This window comes from Convolutriloba macropyga, chromosome 4 (genome assembly GCF_964194025.1).
Source record: "Convolutriloba macropyga chromosome 4, txConMacr16.3, whole genome shotgun sequence".
NCBI classification, from domain to species: Eukaryota; Metazoa; Xenacoelomorpha; order Acoela; family Convolutidae; genus Convolutriloba; species Convolutriloba macropyga.
In genome coordinates, this window is record NC_134471.1 from 41,866,804 (window position 1) to 41,879,432 (window position 12,629).

The window sequence follows — 12,629 nt, forward strand, 5'->3', positions numbered from 1 at the left end:
TTAGGATGATGTTAACAGAGTTAAGGCAGTCACCTTGAGGCAGATTTCGTTGTCAGGAATATTTTTGAAATTATGCGCTGAGTACTTCTATTACCTTTAGTTTGGCAAATTGTACTTTCTTCGTCGGCGCCGAAAGAGTTGTGGTTCCTTAGGGGCCTCTGGAACCACTGGATCCCAGAGAAATTTGAATTAATCAAACCATCTACTGTGGTAGGAAGCAATTAGCTATTAGTTTGCATATGAAAAATTTGGGTCTAGTTTGTCTCCGTTTATCTAAATCGGTAATTGCTTGTAATTGGGATCTATTGAACTGGGTAGAATGCTGTACATTTAATTTGTAGTTATCAAAATTCTGATCAGTAGTTCCTCGTAGCTTTATTGAACCAAAAATTTCCTTAATAACATTCTAAACAAGTTCCTCTGACAAAATTTTAACCGGCGTGATCACAGAATTCTCGATGAAAAATTCCGCCGTCAACCATTAGTCAAAAGCCGCGTTGACTTTCAGAAACATGACTAGTAACAAAAGGAACAAAAAATGTAGTTTGAAGCGTTCCTAAGGTTTCGAGAGATTTCTGCTTGAAAAATTTAGTAACGCTTTTGTAGTTGACTTGTTGCAAGCTCCAAATAAACGATTGTTCAGACATCTCAAACGCTCCATTAAACGCTCAAAAACCCTTTGACCAAGAGTAAAGTTTCTACGTTGACTTGAAGGGAAAATGACATTCAACAGCAATTCCTGCTTATGTTTTTTTCTTTCAGTTCATACGAATGAGCATAGTAACTTTCAGCTAATAGTATGAATCCTGTAGACACAAAGATTCCATGTTCTCAAGCGAATATGAATATTAATGAAAACGATGTTATGTTTTTAACGGACAAGTTGGAACACATTTTCTGGCGGTCTGTTGTTGGCGACGGCAACTCTTCTGTATTGGTCTGAGTCATTGGGCCGGTTCACTGTTCTCTTACTGGGCTCTTCGTTTTTTTCAGCGGTAAGGTCTACCAAATGTTGCTAAATTATGTTCTGAGTAACTGATGTTTCAAAAAAGTAACTTTTTTTTTTACTTTTTTTTTGCTTTTAAATAAACAAAATCGATGAACTTCCATTATGATCAAAAGACAACTACTTGTTGCAGATCAAAGTTGGAAAATATATCAACAAGAAACAGAAATTTTAATAACAAACAGAAAAACAGATAAACTCAAATCAGTTAAATGGCAACCGGTACCCGTACTCAATGGAAATCAGTTTTCCGACCGGCTTTAAGCTCCTAAAAAATTAAAGTCTGACGGATACTCCAACCGCATAAAACATATTGCTATAAAAATTACATTGGAACTTCAAAATATTGCTTATGACCTTAATCCGGGATTTGTTTCCCAAATCAATAATTTCAAAGCAAGTCTAATTTTATAACGAGACTTCATGGCTAAGACACTATTATTTCAGGTTGAAAAGAAACAAAGTGCGACGATGTCATTCAATATTGTTGGACAAAATTTCACATTGAAACAGAATTATGACTCTAACTGAGAAAATATATATTTTGTATCGTATGTACTCCTACTGTCCCCATCTGTAGATTTTGGAACACGAATGTAAACATTTGACATTCCAAAAATTATTTGACATTTCAAAAATTAATGGGCTGAAAATTTAACACTATTCTACTACATTTCCTTATTCTATTCATAACATTATACTTTGCGCCACCCAAGGTTAAAAGCAAAATACAGTATTGACTTCGAGAATTCTGTGTATATCACTTGTGTGGCGTTTGGAAGTGTGTATTATGAGCCAATTCAACAGGGCTGAGCGTACATTCAGAATTTACGGAAATGGAATTAGATTTGAAGGTACCAAGTCATTGAAAAAACTCCACTGGAAATGACGAAGAACTTCAACTAATCCAGGAACAAATTTAAAAAAATAAAGTAAGTCGTTCAACGGAGCATTTTTTGCTTTTACGCAGTCCGCGAACTTTACAACATGAAACAATGAATTATTAACAAGGACAAAACCAAGCCGCGGACGGAATACAATGCGGGATTAAAAGAAACAAAAAAATGTGATCTCCAGAAAAAAAGATGCAATGCGAGCTAAGGAAGAAGGAAAAAGAAAAACGCATTGAAAGTTAACTATATTTTATCAAGCAAAGTTGATTAACAGTTGCAGAAATTCACATAGCGTCAGTGCGGCCAATGTGCTGAAGTTGTTTTGTAAAAGCACTTGATGACACTGGAAAGTAAAGTGCGTAACAATTGCAGCTAGTTTCGAAATAGCTCAAACTTTCGTCAAGTACTCCAGAAAAGCATAACTCAAATTCAACAAGGTTTAACTTGGTTTCAATTACTTTCCCGAATATACTATAAAGCAAAAAAAAACATCTTAAATAACGATAAGGTGAACAACGTTGAGGATGAAGATGTTAATTTTGCTTGTTGAGGAGATATTTCATTTGTAATTACATTAATATCTATCAGCATAGGAAAAAATCAATTTCAAAAGTGGATTGAGTAAGTATTTTGACTGTAGATAGGTATTTTTGATTAATTTCAGCGCGTGGCCACATAATGCATACATATTACACGTAAGGAATAATTCTTGATCAGTTTTAGGAGTTAACTTCGTTTTTTTTTTCCAAGAAATAAATGTCATGAAGACATGAGCAGCAAGCAAACGAGAAACGAATTCAAGAATTTAAAATTATGGTGCTTTTTAAGAACTATTCATGGATTGTGCTGTTTCAGTATGAAAAGTAAGTGCGTCTGCTTAAGGCGATGTTGGCAGAGTCAAGGCGGTCACCTTGATCCACATTTCGGTGTCAGGAATCTTTTGAAGCCATGTGTGGAGTACTTCTATTACCTTTATGTTGACATGTTGTCTTTTCTTCGTTGGCATCAAACAGTTGTGGTTCTTTAGAAGTCTCTAGAATTACTGAATCCCAGCGAAATTTGCATTAATCAAAATCATGCAGACCTATCTACTGTGTTCCGAAGGCTAATAGTTTGCATGTATGAAAAATTTGGGTCTAGTTTGTTTCCGTTTATCTAAATCGGTAATTGCTTCTAATTGGGATCTATTCAACCTGGTAGAATTCTGTCCCTTTAGTTTGTAGTTTTGATAACATCTCGTGGCCTGCTGTTGTTATTTGTGGATAAATAAACATACAATATTTTTGCTTTGTTCGTAATAATTTCTACATTTATTGAAGTAAACAAATAAGATGTGTTTCGTTGTAACGAAAACATTATTCATCTTTGCGAGTATATCCGTCACGTAGTCGAATTTGGTTGAGTAGTTCATCCGTGTTTTGTAGATGGAACGATTAGCATGAGGATTCAAAGATATTCTCCGGTGAGAAACTATTGTCGAACATCGAGCACTGTAAAAGCTTCTGTTATATTAAATCACTTCTGTAAATCATATAAAATAGGATATTTTTTAAGTGGACCGTAATAGCTTTCAAAAAAGATATTTGGACGTTAAACCGAAGCGTGGTTTAGTTCAAATTCAAGCAACTCTGAAAGCCTCACAATTAGTTTTATTTTAGCACTGAAAGAATGACACTTAAAATTTCTAGAGTTACGTAGAAACTCACAAAAAACGCTATCAACGTATCCTGTCGCAATAAAGCAAGCATCACGTAGCAGAGAAAACTAAAGATCTAACCATGTCGTGCTATCGATAGAGCAATTGAACATTTGAAATAACGTCAGCTCAAATAAAAACAATCACATTTTAGAGCTCTTGTATAGAGAAAGTCAAGAAATAAGAAATGGACTAAATTAAGCACCCTTAGCAAGCACAGGCAACCGGCTACTGACAATAGAAACAACAAAAAAGTGACCCGACAGGAGGACAAAAGCAGCTTATTAAATTTGGTACTTAAAATTAGGAGGCGTCTCACTTATTAAAAAAAAAACAAGTCGTAAAGCCAGGAAAGCAATAAATCCTTCAAAATTAGGCAATTGTCTTTGCATTGATTAATCTCCTCAATGAGGTAGTTGCTCTACTGTGTCAGCTTGTAGCAAATATAATAGAAAAATTATGTCAGGAGTAGTAGGGCTTACCGTTGGTTTTAAAGACTCGTGTTTCTGCTTTTATTGAAAGACTAGAGAAATTTTTACATAATCTAGCAAGAGTTTTGTAAAACCAGGAAAGTAATACGTTCTTCCAAAATAAGCAGATGTTTTCGTATTGCGGAGGTGAAATTTAAGTCTTGAGTTGCTGACTCCAAGTAGTTCCTCTCGCAGCTGTAATGGTCCAACCATTTCTTTTGATAAAATTTTAAACAGCGTGATCAAGGATATCTCGACAAAGATTTCGGTCATTGACCATTAATCGGTTCAGTTGTTTGTGACAATGTACTGCCTAAGGTTCCGAGAGATGACTTTTGCTTGAAAAAATTAGTAACGCTTTTGTAAATGTTTTTACACGCTCCCCATAAGAGATTTTTCAGACAATTCAAATGACCAATTAAAGTTGAGAAACTATCAATTATAGACAAGTTTTCTGAGACTTGGGGAAAACAAATGTCATTCAAGAAGCAACTCCTGCATAACGTTTTTCTCAGTTTTAACCAAAGACCATAGTAATTTTCAGTTAATAATGTATCCTGCCGCATTAAAGCCAGCATCACAAATAAGATGTACTTAAAGAAAAAAACACGTTCTGTTGTCGATAGAGCAATTGAAATAAAATCAGCTCTAATAAGATCAATATTCGGATTTCTAACGGTATCGAAAAGTCAAAACCGTACAAATTAGGATAAAAATCGGCGCCATAAGAAAACACAGGCTATTGACATTAGGAACAACATGAAAAGAGGACAAAAACAGCTTATTCTATTTGGTTTTTGAAATCAGAGGGAGTCTCACCTGATTAAAAAAATAAATTATAAAAACCTTCAATCAAAACTTTTTTAAAAAGCATATGAGATGTGTCAAAAATTTTTCAAGAGGACATAAGGGCAACGGAAGAATCACTACTGAAAAATTAGGTAATTTTGTTTTCAGATAGGATTTGGTAACTTCTGAAAAAAAAACGAAATATTTTACGTCAAATTATTTCAAATTTGCGCCATTAAAATTCAAGGAAAAGTTCAGCAGTACAACGAAGCCAAATTAAAATGGAAAACGACAGGTCTACACAAGTTTGAAACAAATATAAAACTCCGAAAAAATATGCACTGACTTGCCTTGACTATTAATGAAAACAATCCAACTCAAAAAATTGTAAAATTACACAGCAAATAAGCTTTATCAGTGATACACTAGGTAAATCGGCAAAACAACCATCAATAGAATCAGAGCTAAAAATTTTCCAAAAACTTATCCAAAAAAAATGTTTTTTAAAAATATCGGAATCTCTAAAAAATATAAGTAACAACAAAAAATATTTGAAACTTCTGATAGCTGTCGTGAAAAAAACTAGATAGCAATAAGAGTACAGTAATGTAAGCTGTAGTCAAAATACCGCACTTTAAAAAAAGCGAAAAAGTTTCCGATCTCATTTCACAAAAGCCAGTTCGCGCACCAAAGCTACTCATTCTCCGCTACTTGTTCGGCTCTAGTATGACCAAAAACAACCCCAGAAAATTAAATTAATATCCCATAAATCATTCAAATAACAGAAAAAATCTTAAAAATACGCACGCAAACAGTAGGCTGCTTTAACAACCGGTATAAGTTTCTTTTTATTGGCTCAAAAAGTTTGAACATCAATTGCTGCACAAAAGGTGATCACACTTGAGAATTTTTTGTAATATTTTTCTGAAATTTCGGGCAGTGAAGTATGCAATGAATGCACAACCAGTACTCTTTGGTCGCTCTTTAGTCGATTCTGGATGCGGCCATGCTCTCGCGGAAAAAAATCTTAGATTTTAAGGATTGTTATGAAATACCGTGATTTTTCTCTGATTTGCGTCGAAAAAATTAGGCAAACTATGGACAGGTCTCAAATTATTTTCTCCTTATTTCTCACAATTGTAAACATAGAGGTATCCAACAACGGATAAGATGATGGATTAAAACGGGTAAAAAAACTGGTTCAAAATAAAAAAGCTAAAAATTGGCTGAAAGTTTGTCTCAATTTTTTTCTCTTCTATTTTTCTATTTTTTTTTTCAGAAAATAGGGGAACTACAAGGATTAAATTTCACTTGACAAACAGAGACCAGCTCAGATGTAATCATCTGATATTATGTAGACAATATCAGCAACCTTCACGGGCAAACACTAATGACATCGATGACAGTTAAAATTTGGCGAACGAATTGATTAAATTAAAACAAGAGATAATCCGGTTATAAATAATCATAAGCCACTTCATTGCACAAAGAAGGTAATCACTTCATTGCATTACTTGTTTTGCGTGTCAACAGAGGATACAATTTTTCAAAACCTTTGGACCGCAATTTTCATTATTTTGACATGCTTTCTTCTCTAGAACGAAAGCGTTCATAAACCTGTGTAAAAAATCCAATGGCGAATTTTTGCACTGAAAATATTTTGTGACCGAATAAGAGGAATATGTGGATATTAAACTACTGCTTTTTGTATCGAGTTATTATTGGGTTGAAAAGGGGGCTGAACAATTTGTAATCCCATTAAAAACGAAAGTCAAAAAGAAGTAGTCTAATGATCTATTTTACAGATGTACAAGACAAAATATGTCCAATAACTCATCTGTCCAATAAAAGTCATGTACATGTGTAAATCAGCTGCCATTACAATTAACATCCGGGCACCATTGTAAAAGCGCAAACATCAATTAGGGATGGTCGTATTGTACTGGGGGAAAGGGAAAGGTAACAATTTTTTTTGTTCTATTTATTCAATTTATTCATGTTTCAAATCATCTGTTTACACCGAGCAATATCTTTACGGACGAAAGGAAGCAGTTATACAAAAAAAATAACACAAGTCTGTCCTCAGATTAGTGCCACGAATTAATGATCAGGCAATGTCTCTCTAAACATTTAGTACAAATTGCGTCACTCATGACGTCACTAAGAGCTGACATTTGTCGAAAACCACATAGCGCATCAAATTGTAAGTCAGAATTTCCAATTGAGTCGCGTAACTTGCTTGAAAACGCAAACTTAACAAGTTTTCTAATCTGACAATCTGGAATCCGATGCAGAAATCGGGCATTGTGGAATTTGTTGCGTTTCAACGACGAATACCTTATCTTCGATAATTCATGACTGCAAATAATTTATGGAACACAAATATTAAATAACTCAACAATAACTCAATAGCTCATATCAATAAATTTATCATACAATTATCATCAGGTTCAGTGAACAATCAAATATTAGACAACATCAGCTCAACAAAACATTGAATGAGGACGTTCATTAAAAAGTTGTTTCTCCGATAAGAGTGATAGTGATTTCCAGGTCAGCCATATCCTCTGCCAAGGTGAAACTCTTCACTTTTACGCAGCCGAATAGCAAGGAGGCTCAATAGGGGCATCACTCTTAGCCTGTAACTCATGTCCAGGAACAACAGAGGAATTCTGCCGCTTCCTCATTCTCAGGGCACTCAGAACCGTCAACAAAACCCACAAAATGAACACAAAGAAATTTGCAAGCCCTGCACCGAACAAATACGCCCCATTATTGTCAAAGCGCAACGCCCCAACAGTATAGTAGGAAAGGTAGTAGACCCAAAGAAGGCTGAACAATGCACAAGAGAACAGCTCAAAAGCAGACATCAAGTATCGGTTAGCAGCCGAGCAGAACCGAGTAGCACATTTATCTTTTATGGCAAAACACAAGCTCAAAACAAGTGACAGCACACAGAGAAGACTTTGTTGGTAGCATGGGGAACTGTAGTAAACAGGGCAATAGTACAGGGGCTCATGACTTTCGAATCTCTCGTCATATAAATATTCCAAACGCCCCGATCGATAGGTTGACCCCACATAATGGTCTTTTTCATAAAACCACAATTCACCGGCGACCATGCTGTAAAATAGAATCAGAACTGCCATAATAGAAAGTATGCGCACAATCAACTGAGCCGTTTTAATCTTCTCAACGTCATTTATGAAAATGAAGTACCATTGACACTTGTTTGACCTCTTCATAGCCTTATACTTTTCCAAGGTGTCGCTCACTTCATCTTGCAGTTTCATGAAATCATGGGTTAATTCACTCGACTGATTCCGACCCGCTTCAGTACTCAATAACTCTTTCGTAACTCTCTCCGCTTCAAGTAGCTCCTTTTTAATCACGCTTTTGCAACTTTTGTAGTCAAAATTTCTATCTTTCCTTGCAATGGCAGCCAGCATAAGCTGTATTTGGCGTCGGGTCTGAGCGAAAACGAAGTCACGTTGACCAGTTGAAGTCATTTTAAGATTAAGGTCAAACAAAAACAAGAATTACAGCAATCTGAAAATATCAACGACATTCATCGCGTTGAGAATACCTCGACCACTCTACAAAACAAGCCATTCCTATATCCTAAAGCTAGAAACCTAAAGACGACCATGTGTAGAATTAATCATGTTAAAAACTGAACATCACTGCACTTAAAAACTGAGAATAAAAAACTGGTCATCACCTCAAATTATATCGAACTATGATCAGTCATAGCGCCGCAGAGGTACGCCCAAATCGTCACGGGCAAATCTGCCCAATCTGAGTATCTTTTTTTCGTTTTTCCTATGTTAATACATTGAAAATGTATCAATATTGCAAAAAATAGATACTTTAGCCAACTCGGGTAAATATTAGCGAGTTCGAAAAAGTACCCAAATTTTTCATTAATATCCAAGCCTTGTAGGCTATCTTTCACGCGCTATTTAAAACTGTCTAGCAAGACTTAGGTATCAATTTTTTGCACTGAGCTCCGCGCTGAATTTATCTCTAATCCCCAGTTAAATTCCCTCTTTTCAGCATGTAGAAGAGCTTTAAAGCTTCATTAGTTGAGCATGCCAAAATTGTTTCAAGCTCAATAACATACCATATACGGCTTAGATAACTTGACAACACTTATCACTGATTCCGGACAAATCCCTCAACTTCGTAATATCTAATTTGAGTCTATCTGTTTCTCCTACACACATAGTATTCAGAAAAAAATAATTAAATCATTGGAATGTTGATGACAATATCATGTTAACCAAGTTAATTGTCAATTTATGTAGGATGTTCATTGAAATGAACAGTTTATGTATCAAAAAAAAAATTAAATCATTAGAAAAGATCGTTAGACGACGCAACAAAAAAATAACCGGAAGGATTCCGGAAGAGACTCGAAGCGTCAGAATATTACAAACAAAAAACGAATTACAATCGAAATCATTCTTTCTGTCTTAATAATTAATTATCCATTACCTCATCAGGTTTTAAAAAAATTACACCCATGTAATAACGAGAAATATTCGAGCACTGACAACACTGAACATTAGAGCTAGACAACATTGACAAGATTGAACATTAGAGCAAGACTATTTAAGAAATGGTTTTGGTAAGATCATAAACAAACATGAGATTGCCAATCACTTGATCTACACATTTAATCAGATGGGAGCTTTTAAAAATAACAAAGAAATAAAGCACATTCAGTTCCTCTAAATTTTACTCTCAACCTCTAAAAACAGGTGCACCAGAATTAGCTCAGCCATTGTTTTTTGCTTAAGGAATATTTGAAAGCAGAGCAGTTTGCTTCGCAACTTAAATTTGCCAACATTAGCACTGATTGTGATATTGACAATCGGTTAAACCATAGGTCAACCTCGTTAACACCAGCCTTATCAAAACTGCGTATAGCTTTTGAAAAACTGCGTATAGAACAAATCGAAGAATATATCACAGAAAATATCTACAACAAAACGCAAATTAGATTTCGGAAAAACGATTCAACTATAGAGGCACTTGAACAATTAACAGAAACAATACGATGCAAGACTGATCGAAAACATCATATAGCAGCCACTTTCCTTGATTTGTCAAAAGCATTTGAATCGATTGACCATGAGAACAATGGCAAAACGCGAAAGCTTGCGTTTCACGTGTTCTGCCAAGGACATTATATTACAAGTATTCTTAGCGATAGGTTTCACTGTGTTACAGAACACACTGTAGAATCAGATTGAATGAAATCAATCAGCGGAGGTCAGCAAGGTACGGTTTTCTGGCCACTCATATTCAATACGTATGTTAACGACATACGATTGAATAAAAATTCGTATGTAATTCAATACGCAGATAACAGATGTTTATCCAAAAGGTTCAGGAGAACATCAAAACTTTTGAAAACGATGTCTAAAATTTGGTGAATTTATTTGGTTTCAATTCTCTTAAGCTCAATGCCGACAAAACATAATTAATAGTATTTGTTTCCACTGAATCTAAAGAACTGTCAATTACAGTCGATGGACAAAAGATTATAGAACAAACAGAGGTAAAATATATTAGTATAACAATTAACAAGAAACTCATCTTTCATCCAAGGTAAAAAATGTTCTACCCCATAGCATAAGGCATCTATTTATACATTACGAAACTGCGTTCTAGAAAAGTTCAAAGGAGCACTGATAATTTCTCTTGTTATTAGTCATCTGCAATATCAAGCAGTACTTTTGTGCTCAATACCGCAGAATCTCCTAAAAACAGTTATATTGGGCTGTGAAAGCTTGCTATATTCGTGGAAATTATGATTCATCTCACGATCTTAAACTAATTAAAAACAATACATGTTCGATTGATAAAACAACATAGGGTTGCACTACACAGTCAACAAATTTTCAAATAAAGCAAGCAAGCAAATAAAAATCAATCTCGCATCCTAATTTCAATGGCAATCCTCTGTTTTCACAATCGGAAAAGAAAAATAGTTAATAAAATTGTAGCTAGATCTAAACCCCTCAAACACGATGTGATCAGTGTCGTGTAATTCTTAGATACTGAACAAAATCATTCAAACAAAACTGACTAACATCGGGGGGGGGGGGGGGGGCAACAGTGCACGGCGCCGTTGCGGCCTGAACGATGTGCAGGGGCGTGGATGGGGGGGGGGGTGAGTGAGGGGGCTGATGTGGGGAGGGCGAGCATAAGAAAGACTAACAGGCCTAATATAAATGCTACAAATTGAGAGAAATTAAAAAGAGAACTAAAATATAGGGCTCACGAAAAAAAATTTTTCGTTTAGGCTGTACAGCAATGCAGACAATACATATTTCTCTCTTGTTGGGGTATAGACAAAAAGGAGTACAAACTTTTTCACAAAGTAAAAAATAATGAAATACAAATAACAATAAAAAGCACAAAATTGATTACTACAAAAACCTAGCCCCCGAATAACTGTCTTCAGAATAAAATGATATTTTAAACAAAATTCCAAATCCAAAAAATTCTGTGCTGAATTATGTTAAATAAAATTTATGTCAAACAAAAATGAGAAAAATTTAAGAAAAGTCAATCATTAAAATTAATTAAAAACTAATAACAAAAGAGCAAATTGAACTATTCGTATGAGTAAAATGCTAGAATTATACATGCTAGAATGTGCAGAACGGAATGTGCTAGAATAAGCAAATATCAGAAAAAAGACTTTGTACTTTTTGAAAGTCAGAAATCAAATAGAAAAAAAATACATTTTGAAAAAAAAACATTTGAATATTTAGCATTCGAGGAAGCAACAAACTACCTAAACATGCTCCATCTAATTTAAAAAAAGGAAAACAGAGCTGAAAGAAACAAAACTTCAAAAAAAAATTCGCAAAAACCTCAAATGTGTTTAACTTGCAAACCAAAGGAACAAAATTCCTCTGAACTTTAAAAACGAAACACCAAAAAATAGTTCTATTAATAATCCCAATTTAAAATCCCTGACAGTGCACAGAAAATTTTTTTGAAGTAAAACCAAATTACAAACAAAAAAACAGGACATAAGCCGCAAAAATCGGTTCAACATGTGTACAATTTTGGAAAACAATACCTCACTTTAGAAATATGCGTTCAATGCACTATTTACCAGAGGGAAGTATTATATATAATGATTGTTATCTCAAAAAGTCCGCTCAAAGATCGAAAAATAGCGCAGTTAAAGAAAGAAGGGCAAAAACTTAAAAAAAGAGAAATGGGCCCATTCTGCACTTTAAACGCATTATTATGCTCTCAAGAACACTCCGGCAACAATTCAAGAGGGTTCCATATTAAAACAGCATCAAACAAAAATTATTTCCTCAAAAAAAAAGCAAAAAAACTGGGCCAATTTGACGAAAAGAGGCTAAACACGTTTATCTAAATGCGCCATCCCTCAAAAACACTTTTCAAAGTCAAAAGGTCATTCCCTCAAGGATTTTCTCGCTCAGAAAAAATTCGATCACACATTTTCTCACACTTTTGCATTTAAGTCAACACTCGGTTTGAACAAATAGTACTTCCTGTTAAAAAATCCTCAAGAAAACCAGTATACTTCTGTGTGTCGAGGGCAGGAAGGCATCGAACTATAGCTACGCCAGCGTACAGCTTCGCTATAATAAAGACCGACAGGATCCAAATTCTAAAAATGATTTGAGAGCTGTACATTCATCAGCTCACCGTTTTTGAACAAAACAGAAACATAAATAAGTTTTCTCTTTTAACATTGAGACATTAAATTAACAACT